The 13201-nt window shown below is 38.6% G+C and overlaps 1 pseudogene; it reads right to left on the bottom strand.

Annotated features, from left to right (window-relative positions):
- Positions 1–2761: 2761 nt before the first annotated feature.
- LOC109676756 (olfactory receptor 8H1-like) lies at positions 2762–11234 on the bottom strand (annotated as a pseudogene).
- Positions 11235–13201: the final 1967 nt, after the last annotated feature.

The following is a 13201-nucleotide window of genomic DNA, read 5'->3' as shown; positions in this document are numbered from 1 at the left end:
TGATCTGAATGACAATTTTTAGATGTAAGTCTCATTTTCCCCATGTTCTAGTTATGTTATAATATTTGTATTTCTATTAAATTTTTATTAGGGTATATTTGTTATACGGGGGGAGGGATCATAGTGACAACTCCTATTAAGTTTATATTGTATGTTATTTACATTGCCCCACCATCATCTCTCCCCCTCGCCCCTCTCCCTGCTCCATTTAAACTAGTTGCAAGAGGTTTCCTTGTTCGATTTTATACAAGTATATGAAGTTCATCAACCATAAACCCTCACCTTAATCTCCTTCAATAACTCTCCCCTGCAACTAATGCTCTCCATGCACGATACCTATTTTAAAGTCCTGATTTTAATTATTAATATTTAAGTTGATGTTCAAAAGTGTTTCTCAATGTATCCCTGCTGTAGGTGTGCTTTACTTTTGTCCATTCAACCCCTTCCATTACTCTCCCTTACCCTTTTACCTCCCACCCACCATTTTCAGCAGCTTTTAATACATATCCTTGTATCCTCTACTTTCACAGACGTTATGTTTTATGATATTACTGAGCCTTTATCATTGTCTTTTCCATTCTCTCTTTCCCCAAGTCTCATAGAATATTTCTACTATTGCAAGTCACCTTTTTTCTCTTATATGAGGAAGGCAGGTCCAAAGATAAACATATACACAAAAACAACATGATCATATACAAAAACTCATATGTAGAACATGTTTATAATAGTGGGACTACTGTGTGGAAAAGGGAAAGAGGGAAAGGAAAGCAGAATGATAATATTTATTAAATAATTTTTTCATTGTTTCTCTCATTTAAATGAAGCCCATTCTTATGTTGTAAGCGTAATTATGCTGATTTAAAAATGAAATATTATAGAAAAATCATTCCATGAGCTCAATCATTCCATGATGAGTCTTCAAGGCTTTTGAAATTTAAAACTATGTAATATAAAAACAGGTAAAGGAATAAGAGAAATTAACATGGAGAATAAAACAATTATACTGACAGATTTTTTTAACACAAGAAATTTAATCAAAAACCTGAAAAATAATTTCTCCAATTTACTTAAACAGAGAAATGCGTCTACTTGGACTCAATGCCTTCATGCTGCTGTTCCCACCAATGGCCATATTGTCATTTTGCCTTTATAAGATGTGAACAAGAAGATGTAAGTTGGTGTATTCTATGTTCAGAATGTATTTTCTTAAAAACTCTAGTAATAGAAATGTCAGGAATATAATCAGATACCAGATGTATACAGGATTTATTTGTACAATGTGGCTGACGTCAACATGTTTATACTGATGGGCTTCATAGAAGATTTTTACCTGCAAGTTATCTTAGTTTTATTATTTCTTCCCATCCATCTTTTCACAATGATAGGAAACTTGAGACAGTTTTTCTGATCGTTGGGGATTCCCGATTGTACAACCCCCTGTACTGTTTTCTGAATGCTTAGCCATTCTTGGATGTCTTCTACTCTACAGTTGATACCTCAAAAATATTGGTCAATTTCCTGCCAATTTCCATTGCATAGCCTGGATGTGTGACACAGTATGTGATTATGTAACACATATGCTAATCATATATCTAAAATTCTTTGTAAATGTATAAATTATTTCATACAGTAACTTACATGAAATATAACATGATGTGGTATAATATTGAAATTATATGTCAAATGTAAATAGTTTTAATCTTTCATATTGACCATATAATTATTTAGTAACAGTATAAAATGTTTTGTCTACATTATAAATAAAATAAAAGTCTTATTTTAATTAAAATTTAAGAACTTTCTTAACCTAAAACAGAATACAAAGTTACAGATCCCCCTGAACATTTTTGCTAACATAACTAATGGTATACATTTTCTGTATCATAGAAACTTACATAAATGCAGGCAAGGTAAAAGAGAATGTTACAAAATGAGTAGAAGTGGAAAGAGACCACAAATATCTCCAATGACAACAGCAATTTACAGGATCAGGAAGACTCAAGATAGTCTATCCAAATATTAAATCTGCTAAGATTTGATAAGAAGTTACTAAATGCTTATTTTTAATTTCAAAATAATAAGAATAACAACAAATACAGATTTTTATATCACACAAACACCAAGGCCAAAAAAAGTAGTAATTTATACAGTATTAATAGTGAATAAGACAATATTTTAAAACAGATTAAGAATGTAGAGGAACATAAATATATGTAAAACATTTGAAAAAAATTGAGTTGACAATTTTGAATTTGATTAAAATAACTAAATTTCTGACTTCTAGGTTATGGAAGTCATATTCTGTTTCAAGCACCCAGAAAGCAGTTAGGGAAACTACGCAAATACAATTTTAATAAAAGGCTTAACTAAAATAAATAATTTATAAAATCACATTGTTTGGTTATGTAGTAATTGTTATACAAATTTAAACAACAAAAATTTAAATGCTCACAAATGGAACAGCATGGATTATACACAGGTTAGCTCAGCCCTATATTCCCCACTACACAGGTATCATTAGATTGGGAGGATTCCCCAGACTGGGAAAAAAGCTAGTGAGTCCCTACCTCCAAAAAAAAAAAAAAAATACCAAGGAATTATGGTGTGTGCTACACAGGAGACATGAATAGGAGAATGCTGTTCTAAGGCCATTGGGAAAAACAAGAACTCACTGTTTGAAAAAATAAACTAAAGCAAAACAGGCTGGAGGTTTGATTAAGGTGGTACAGCACTTCTATGCAAACAAGCTCAGAACATGCAACTATTCCGCCTAAAATATCAAAAATGCAGAAAAATGTAAAAATAAAAGAGATTTCAATACTTTAAATAACCAAATTTTATGAGAAATTATAAAACCTAACTCATTATCAACTCAACTCTTCCATATGTCTTTCATTTATTAAAATTATAAAATAAGGTGAGTCAAGCAACTAATGCAAGAATAAGTTTTTAAAGAATATTCCAAACCAAAAGGAATGAGATGAAAACCAATGAAGCTCTTTGCCAAAATTCTTGATATGTCACAGACAAACACAGTTTTCAAAAGTTTACTAGTACACACATAAGAGATATCACAGCCTGTGGATTAGTAACTTGGAATATTTACATTATTCCAGGTTCAAAGCACTGGAAGAGAAGAGTCTTGATTTCGCTCATATATTGAGAACACATTCACTTCACAGCTATCATTAACACAGAGATTGCCAAATATCAGGCTCTTAAGTGAATGCAGAAAGTTGCATAACAGTACATAGAATATGACAAAAATATTGTTTGCATATGTCATATGCAATATGCATACATACAACTATGTACTTATAAGAACATGCATAAAACTGTTTCAACTTGTCACATTTTTTTCTCTTCCTTAATGAATGTCATTATTTTCCAAATTTCCTCAAACTTAGAATATACCATTTTCCTTTAACCTACTGCAACTTCAATAGTTTACTCTAAAAACAACTTGGGGAACATCTAATAGTTTTATTTTTTATCTATTTTTAGGTGTGAATTCAATTCATGGAATGATTTGAACATTGCACAAATTGTGCTACAATACCTCTCTTTGTCATAACAACATTGTCTGAAATTAGTATGCATGCCCTATCATATTTTGCACATTAGTTACCTTTAAAACACATATATTCTCACAAAGGTTTAAGAGATATTTCAAGACTTCCATTTACCACCTGGAGTTCTAAAATCATAACACAGGATTTGTCTAAGATTATGTTTTCCTAAGAATTGACAGCTCCATACAAAAACAATCAAATGATTCAATTCTTTTTAGAGAGAGATCAAGGACATGACCAATATGAAAGAAAGATGAATTTAAAAGTTTATGATCAGTATTATTTTAACTGCGTGGAGCCCCTCTCTTTTACATGACTCTAATGAAAGCATTTTTCACTTCTTTGTTTCTAAGACTACAAATGAGAGAATTCAGTATGGGGATCACAATGCTGTGACAAACAGAAGCTACTTGATCCTTTCCAAAGGAGTAGCACTTCTTTGATGTTAAATAAGTAAACATCACAGTGCCATAAAAGATGGTGACTCCCAGGAGATGAGAGAAGGCTTTTTGCTTTCCTGAAGTGGAAATGATTTTGAGAATAGTATAGAGAACTGACACATAGGATACACATATTATGATAAGGGATGTGAATAGAGTAGAACCAGCAAGGATTATTATCATCATTTTGTTGTGTGGCAATGTGAAATGTGGGCCAGTGTCGAGAGTCCATGCATTCCCAGGCCAGAGAACCGGCTGTGAGGCAGCTGGTTGACTTGTGAGCCAAAGCCTGTATATGAAGTAGGATTTATTGGAGAGTAAAGAAAAGCTGCAGCAAGAGTAGTGTAATGAAGACCAGAAATTGGTGGCTCTCTGCCTGTGTGAAGGCTGGGGCTTTTATGGATGTTTTAACTCTGAGTTTGGGTAGGGGTTAGGTGGGCTTTTCTCATTGGCAGAGGATTTGTGGGCTCTCTTGGATGAGCTGGTCTGTTTGCCCCTTATGTGGGGGTGGAATATTGAGAGCCTTTTGATCACCAGCCCTGTAGCAAATCTATGAGACCCTGTTTCTCCTCTTCAGGGTGCAGACTTACACCTCCTTCTCAGGATGCAGGAATCATAGTGCTCTCCATGAGGGATGGGATACTCACTCATCTGCTCTTTAGGTTTCCAAACCCAACAAGTCCCCCCTCTGAGACAAGTACTCAATTGCTGTTGAGGAGAGGGGTGATGACTCATCTACCTGCTTCGTGCTGGCAATGGGTAAATGGGGGTAAGGTTGGTTGTACTTTTCTCAGGGGTTGACACATGCAGTCTCCAGAGGCTCCCAATGGAACTGGATGTAGGGCTCATGAGTAGGCAGATGTGAGTATTCCTTGACTAAGAGCTGGAGTTTGAGCTGTTGGACCTTTTGAGATATGAATCTGGAGAAAGAATTTATTATTCCAGACAGAAATAGGAGCATTAGAAGGAGCATAAAAAGGGGTCTGGCAAAGGCTGCATATCTATGGATCCAGATTCTGCAAAATCCTGTAAGTCCCAAAAAAGCTCTAAGCTGCTTTATGGTCTAGGGAAGTGGGAAACAGAGGATTGGGTCAATCTGCTCATATCTCAGGGAGCAAGTCTGTCCCTTTAAGACCATGTCTAGGTAAGTAACCTGAGGGAGGTATAATTGAGCCTTTTTCTGGGAGACTTTTTATCCCTGGGAGGCCAGAAAGTTTATAAGGGACCCAGTCACCCTGGAGATGAGAGGCTCTGTGGCTCTGCACAGAAATAAGTCATCAACATATTGAAGAATGGTTTCTTTGGGTAGTGCCAATGTAATAAGTCTCTGATTAGGGCCTGTGCAAAAAGATGACGGCTTTCTCTAACCCCCTGAGGCAAAACTGTCCAAGTTAGTTGTTGTGAAGGGTTTGTGGGATCCTCAAAGGCAAACAGAGGCTGACTGTCAGGATGCAGAGGAATGCAAAATAAAGCATCCTTTAAATCTAGTACAGAGTAATATTGGGCTTTTGAGAGTATTTTAGCCAATAGAGTATAGGGATTAGGAACAATTGGATGGAGGGGAATGCCTAATTCATTAATAAGTCCAAGGTTTTGAACCAACCTCCATTTGTTTGGCTCCTTATAGATAGCACAAATACAAGTATTGTAGGGCTAGAGCAACTAATTAACAGCCCTTGTTTTTTAAGGAATTTATGTTAGGTAAGAGGCTTTGTCATCCCTTAGACTTAAGGGGGTACTGTTTTTGATGTGGAAGCTGTGAGTGATCTTTGAGTTTTATTTGAATTGAGAGAGCCATTTTGTCTTGCCCTACAGTCATTCCATTGGTCCATACTGTGGGATCTACTTGTTCCTGAAGAAAGGGCAGCATAAATAGTCACCTGGAGGAAGAATAATTTGAGCCTGAAGAGAATAAATCTCATCCCAGCAGGGGCTCTGGAGTCTCAGGGACTATGAGAAAAGAGTGACAGAAGTGGAGGTCTCCCCAAGAGCAGGCCACAGGCTGAGTAAAATAATGCTCTAGAGGCTGGCCAGATTTGCCCCAAACAATAACCTTGTTATTGGACCTGGGACCAGGAGGAGATGGCAAGACAGAGAAATGAGCTTCACTGTCTAGGAAGAAAATGACCTCTTGCTTCTCTACTATCTTGGATACCCAAGGCTCCTCAACATTGATGTTAAGAAGTGGAGGCTGGACAGGAAGCCCTGGGACCCATCAATCCACATGAGGTGGTACCCTGCCTCCATCTGGAGATTGGGTCACTTAGACCTCCAATGGTTACCTTTGCAGAGAGGGGTTGGGGGCTGGGGCTGTCTCCAGGGCTGTCCCCCTTTTAGGCATTCTCTATGGAAGTGTCCCTCCTGTACACAATGGCAGCAGCCTCAGGATGTAAGCCCCATCAGGTGGGGCACTCCCTGATATCTGCGATTGGGTCATGTCATCTTTCATCTTTTTCTTTCTTTTTAGTGAAATCCCAATTATATTATATATAGACATAGCTAGTTGCATTAGTTGGTCCAATCATTTTTTCCCTTCAGCCACAGACTTTTGGAGTTTTGTATGGCTATCTGGGGCTGATTGAGTTAGAAACTTCTTTGAAGAGAACTTCTCCCACTGTGACTCTGGGTCCACTGTGGTATGCTTTCTGATAGCAGCCTTAAGACTCTATAGAAAAGTTAGGGAGTTTTCAACAGGGAATTTCACCTGGGAATAATTTAGAGGTTTAACTTTGGCCCTTTTTAGCCCTTCCACTACAAGATGGATGCCATTCATCCTCCTCATCAGTTTGATACCAATGTGGATCTGCCAAGAGGACTGCCTGTGTCCCTGTGGGTATAGGTATATTCATCCCCTCATTTCCAGGTGCCACAGGTATTGGGGATTGTTGTAGATGGAAATTATCTCCAAACTGAGTGTCCTGGGCCAGGACCCATTGTTTTTCTAATGAGGAAAGTGTATGGTCTAGTAGAAACATAATATCCTTCCATGTTAATTCAAAGGTTTGGATCACAGAGCTAAAGTCTTGGATATATTTGCCTGGGGCATCAGAATAGCTACCCAGATCTTTTTAATCTCCCTTAGATCTAATAAATGGGTGTAGATATAGACTCACCTTCTTCCTACCACTGCCTGTTGAAGCAGGAAACACCCATTAAGAGGTTCCAAATATTGGGGTGGCTTTGAAGATAGGGCAGAGGGTGAAGTAGTAGTGATGGGGGCCTTGTCCTTGGTAAGGGGCTTTTCTGCTCCTCCTTCCCCATGTTTATCCTCTGGTTTACAAAGAATGGCCAGTGTTTGAGTATGGAGCCATTCTGGGTGGTCTAAGAGATAAAAGAAATGATGTATATAGATGACCTCATTCCACTTTTCCTCCCTTTTACAGAAAATGTCTAATTGGAGTATGGTATTATAATTCAAGGAGCCCTCTGAAGGCCACTTCTCTTGGTCACCCAAGGGATATCAAGGCCAGTCCTCAGTACAAAGAAAGAGGAGGGGTTTTGTCTTGTGATTAGTAAGGTCAAGGTCCTTCCAAGGATTTAGTAGACAGGCCAGTGGAGACTGCTTGGGTACTGAAGCCAAAAGACTGGAAGGGACAGGTCCCATCTAGAAGAACAACAACAACAAAAAAAATTGGGTAAGTTCATCTCTTGTTGGCATTCAACTGGGGATCATGGGTGCAAGAACAGGCACCTCTGTCTCGTGATTTCCTTCTCCCATCTGTGACCAGGACAGAAGGAAATGCAGTGACTGATTGGACTAGGCCACCTACTGACACAGTGAGAGAAAAACTCTAGGATCCTGCCTTTTAGCCTTACATTACCAAAAGCAGGCAGTCTCTTTAACAAAGGCTACCTCTTTAGCAAAGGGATGCATCACCTGGAGAGGTGCCTATAAAGTTAGAGAAGGGTACTCAGAGGGAGACCCAGGGCAATAACAGTGCCACAAAGGGACAACTAGTGTAATATTTGGAGGAAAATTTTTTATGCTGAGGCCAAAAGTTTAGGAAATTTTAAATAAGAAGCTTAGAGACCATAGCAACACCCATGTTTTTGCTGTTCCTGGAAGGTTACATTAGTGGTTTTTGGGACCATAATCTTGAGATAAGAATTGGCTCCTAGGACTGGGTCAGTCAGGCTGAGGTAGGGCTGGGAGTGGGCCCAACACAATGCACCACCACTCCCCTCACACCCAGACTATTGACCCTCTCTGCCAATGCCCACCCCTGTGGCAATCAGTCCTCCCCCAGTGTATGCACACCTGTGCACATTTATTTTTTCTCTCATTCCTTCTTGGGGGAGTAACGTTGGTTCCCATTCATTGGCATGTATGGATGCCTTCTGAGCCCTCTGTATGGATTGCCTGAGCTATGGCAGGAATTACCACTGCACCCAGGAAGTCTGGCGGGATGGTACTGTGTCCCTTTGCATGCACACACATATTTGTTTTCCCTCCTCCTCTTATGGGGGCAGAATTAGGGTGTGTGAGGGAGCAGTTTTCTACAGGTGCCTTTGCCTCTATCAGCACTCAGCAGTGCTGTGGACCAAGGGGCATGACAAACTAGGTGTGGGAATAACTTAAGAAAGTCAAAAGGTACCATGGTATGAGTTTTCCATAGGAGACCAGGAAGCACAGGGAAGGGAAGGCAGACAGAGGTGAAGAGAAAGGTGGTGGGACTGGGGAAGGAGCATGTGAGTAAAAGTATTTCTGGTGCTTCTGTCAGGGACAGAAGGGGTGACCTATCATCCTAGGTAAGGGAGTGGAAGGCAGAGAGCTGGAGGCAGGACACATACCTGAGGGATTAATGATTAGGGTGCTTTCAGGTCATTCCCAATAAGTGGTACTGGAATGCTGTCAGCCACACAAAATCCCCACTCTTGGGCCACTGCCTCCAGCAGAAGGGGGTATTTGACAGGTGGGAAAAGATAAAGAAGATTGTCAGATGTCACAACCAATCAGGTCTCCTCCAACGTAGCATAAGGTATACCCACATAAACCCTGGGCTTGGTCTCAGTTTGCAGGAAGGGAGCAAAAGCACCCCCAGAGCCAGAATTGCCATGGGGCCAAAGTTGGCTAGGAGCTGCTAGTTTGATACTATGACTGGAAAATCCCTCAGGAAGATATGAACAGAGAGAGATGGAGCAGCACAAGGAAGTCTGCTTTTGGCCATTCCTCAGCAGAGGTTTTCCCCCAGCAGGAGAATCCAGCAGAGTGCGAGAAAATCACAGCTGCATCTTAGGCATGCCCCTGCTGGTTTGGTGCTCAAGTTATACAGACCTTGATCCAGGGGAGATGTTCCTTCATGGTCACCAAAATGTTATGTGCTGATGTGAAATGTTGTGGGCTGTTGTTAAGGGTCCTTGTCTTCATAGGCCAGAGAACTGGCTCATGAGGCAACTAGTTGACTTGTGAGCCAAAGCCAGTATATGAAGTGGGAGTTATTAGAGAGAAAGGAAAGGCTACAGTAGAGCATGCAGCAGAGCCTGGAAACTGGTGGCTCTCTGCTCATGTGAAGGCTGGGGCTTTTATGGGTGTTTTAACTCTTGGTTTGGGGAAGGCTTAGGTGGGCTCTTCTCATTGGCTGAGGACTTGCAGGCTTTCTTAGATGAACTGGTCTGTTTGCCCTTTTTGATGGTGGGCAATCTTGAGAGTATTTTGTTTATCAGCCCTGTGGCAGATTTATGAGACCCTGTAACTCCTCTTCAATGTTCAGATTTATATCTCCTTCTCAGGATGCAGGAATTCAGATTTATACATCCTTCTCAGGATGCAGGAATCATAGTGCTGTCCATGGGGGATAGGATACTCACTCATCTGCCCTTTATGTCTCCAGACCAAACAATTCCAATATCAGATGTGTCCTCACAGAACAGGGCTAAAGTTTGGAACATGTAACAGAAATAGTGATGGATTGTGTTTGTGTTGCAGAAATGCAATATACTCATACAAATCATAGTGACAGAGGAATCCATCAAGCCTATCATATAGGACCCAGTAAGGAGGACACAGCAGAGCCTTGCCAAGATAACTACTGGATAGTGTAGGGGATTGCAGATGGCTATGTAGTTATCATAGGACATTGAGGAGAGAAGAAAATATTCAGTGGCAGTATACAAGACAAAAAATACATTTCTGTGAAGCAGCCCATGAATGAAATATTCTTGTTGGAAGTCACTAAGTTACTGAAGGTTTTTGGAGTGATGATATTTGAATACCAGAGGTCAAAAAGTGACAGGTATTTGACATAAAAATACATGGGCATGTGAAGCTGGAGATCTAGTCAAATGATCAGTATCATCCCTACGATCCCCAGCACGATGACCAGGTATATCAGGAGAAAGAGCATAGAGAGCACCAGCTGGATCTCTTCATGTCAGTCCCACTAGGATGTGTTGTTTCACGTACTCATTGTGCTCCTCCAAACTGTTGAGGACTCAAAGTTAAACTTAGCCCAATGACTTTTAAAAGCTTTCTTGTTTATATAAATGGTCTAGTATTACTTTTCATAATTAATTCACTTTTTATAGAAATCAACAATATAATTTTACTCTTTCACTCAAAAAGCAATTGCCAATTATATGTGTAGGGCCAAATGACATTTAAGAATTATATATTTGATACATTGTAAGAACTTTTGGTTAAGTGCAATGGATCCCATCCAGCATAACAATCAGTCTATCTATCAGTAAATAAATAAATATCACATAGCAAAAGGTTATATGTTTCATAATTAGAATTGACTTGATCATGCTCCAAATGCATTCTTCCATTAACACATTTAATGTACATGAATTATAATACCATAGTTACTGTTATTGTTCATGTATTCTAGATGTAGTAAAGTATAAGGACATATCAAATAATTTAAGGTCAGTGTGAGTACATGTTCTTTGTAGGATTTTCTGCTTTGATTCTGAACAGCGTGATCACAATAATGTAATCCAGTTGATGACTACTTCTGTAAACCTGAGGAAAATGCTAGGGACATAATAAACAACGATAGAAAACAACTTTAATGTACCCATGTATTGTTTTAATATTTTCAATATAAGTTAACTCTAATTACAAATAAATTTAACTTACAAGGTACATTATTAGGGTGTATTATGAGTCTTAATTTTGGAAATCATGATATTTTTGTATCTGGATCAGTCAAAATCAAATGTTTTCCATGGTATTCAAGACATGAACATTGCCTGTAGACTCTGATTCCATCAGCTCCATAATTCTTTTTCCAAAAATGCTGATCACTTTTGGTAAGGACCAAATGATACTTGTAGCAATAGTCTATAAAGCTGCTGTTTTATTTTACCTTAACTAAAGCCTTTTCACTTTACAGTTAAAACAAGAATACTTACTTTGAACCAAAGCTTTTGTTTTCCTTTAAATACAGGTTTCTTTTTACATTTTTTGCACATTCATTTTTTATTCTGTGGTAAATTATATCATTCTCTAAATTTTGTTTAGGTCAATCAAAGGGAAAGTTTGCAGGAAGTTATGTCTCAAAGGAATCCCAAGGAGCTACTGTGAATAAATCAGAGCAGTGTGCTCCTTGCTTCTCAGCTGGGAAAATCCAGGGAACCTCATGTAATAGCCTTGAAAATCAAGCAACAGTTCATCAATCTCAGGGAACAATTTCGAAGAAAAGTTACTTGGCATATTTTTAAAGACAAAAGTTCAAGAACTAAATGCGCAAAGAATTTTCCTTTTCACATTGAACTTCCACAATAAAGGATATGATCACTTAAGCATCTGTTTTTGATGGCATAATTTTTAACAAATTACTTATGAAACTTAACACCTAAGGACTTATTTATTTTTAAAGTATAGTTTTGATATAGTATACTTAGCAAATCAAATAATTTTAAACTAGTTTGAAGAAGAAATTTTCAGAGAAATAATTGGTTTTTGAATGACATTACAAATAATCAAATTGTAAATTGTTTCAAATCAAAATTTTTATATTCAAAAGTATGATTCCATCCTGAGTAAAATATGCTTATTAAAAATGATAGACTTCCAAAAACTCAATGAAAGCAATTATAACTTATTAACATGATAGCAGTTTCTCTTTTATTTTTTTCATTTTTCTTTTATTATTCATATGTGCATACAAGGCTTGGTTCATTTCTCCCCCCTACCCCCACGCCCTCCCTTACCACCCACTCCGCCTCCTCCCTCTCCCCCACCTCAATACCAAGCAGAAACTATTTTGACCTTCTTTCTAATTTTGTTGTAGAGAGAGAGTAAGCAATAATAGGAAGGAACAAGGGTTTTTGCTGGTTGAGATAAGGATAGCTATACAGGGTATTGACTCACATTGATTTCCTGTGAGTGGGTGTTACCTTCTAGGTTAATTCTTTTTGATCTAACCTTTTCTCTAGTACCTGTTCCCCTTTTCCTATTGGCCTCAGTTGCTTTTAAGGTATCTGCTTTAGTTTCTCTGCGTTAAGGGCAACAAATGCTAGCTAGTTTTTTAGGTGTCTTATCTATCCTCACCCCTTCCTTGTGTGCTCTCGCTTTTATCATGTGCTCATAGTCCAATCATCTTGTTGTGTTTGCCCTTGATCTAATGTCCACATATGAGGGAGAACATAGGATTTTTGGTCTTTTGGGTCAGGCTAACCTCACTCAGAATGATGTTCTCCAATTCCATCCATTTACCAGCGAATGATAACATTTCGTTCTTCTTCATGGCTGCATAAAATTCCATTGTGTATAGATACCACATTTTCTTAATCCATTGGTCAGTGGTGGGGCATCTTGGTTGTTTCCATAACTTGGCTATTGTGAATAGTGCCGCAATAAACATGGATGTGCAGGTGCCTCTGGAGTAACAGTCTTTTGGGTATATCCCCAAGAGTGGTATTGCTGGATCAAATGGTAGATCAATGTCCAGCTTTTTAAGTAGCCTCCAAATTTTTTTCCAGAGTGGTTGTACTAGTCTACATTCCCACCAACAGTGTAAGAGGGTTCCTTTTTCCCCACATCCTCGCCAACACCTGTTATTGGTGCTGTTGCTGATGATGGCTATTCTAACAGGGGTGAGGTGGAATCTTAGCGCGGTTTTAATTTGCATTTCCTTTATTGCTAGAGATGGTGAGCATTTTTTCATGTGTTTTCTGGCCATTTGAATTTCTTCTTTTGAGAAAATTCTGTTTAGTTCACTTGCCCATTTCTTTATTGGTTCA

The sequence above is a fragment of the Castor canadensis genome, chromosome 1 (assembly GCF_047511655.1).
Source record: "Castor canadensis chromosome 1, mCasCan1.hap1v2, whole genome shotgun sequence".
Lineage (NCBI taxonomy): Eukaryota > Metazoa > Chordata > Mammalia > Rodentia > Castoridae > Castor > Castor canadensis.
The sequence above is the reverse complement of the archived record's forward strand: the minus strand, read 5'-3'. Positions and strand labels throughout refer to the sequence as shown.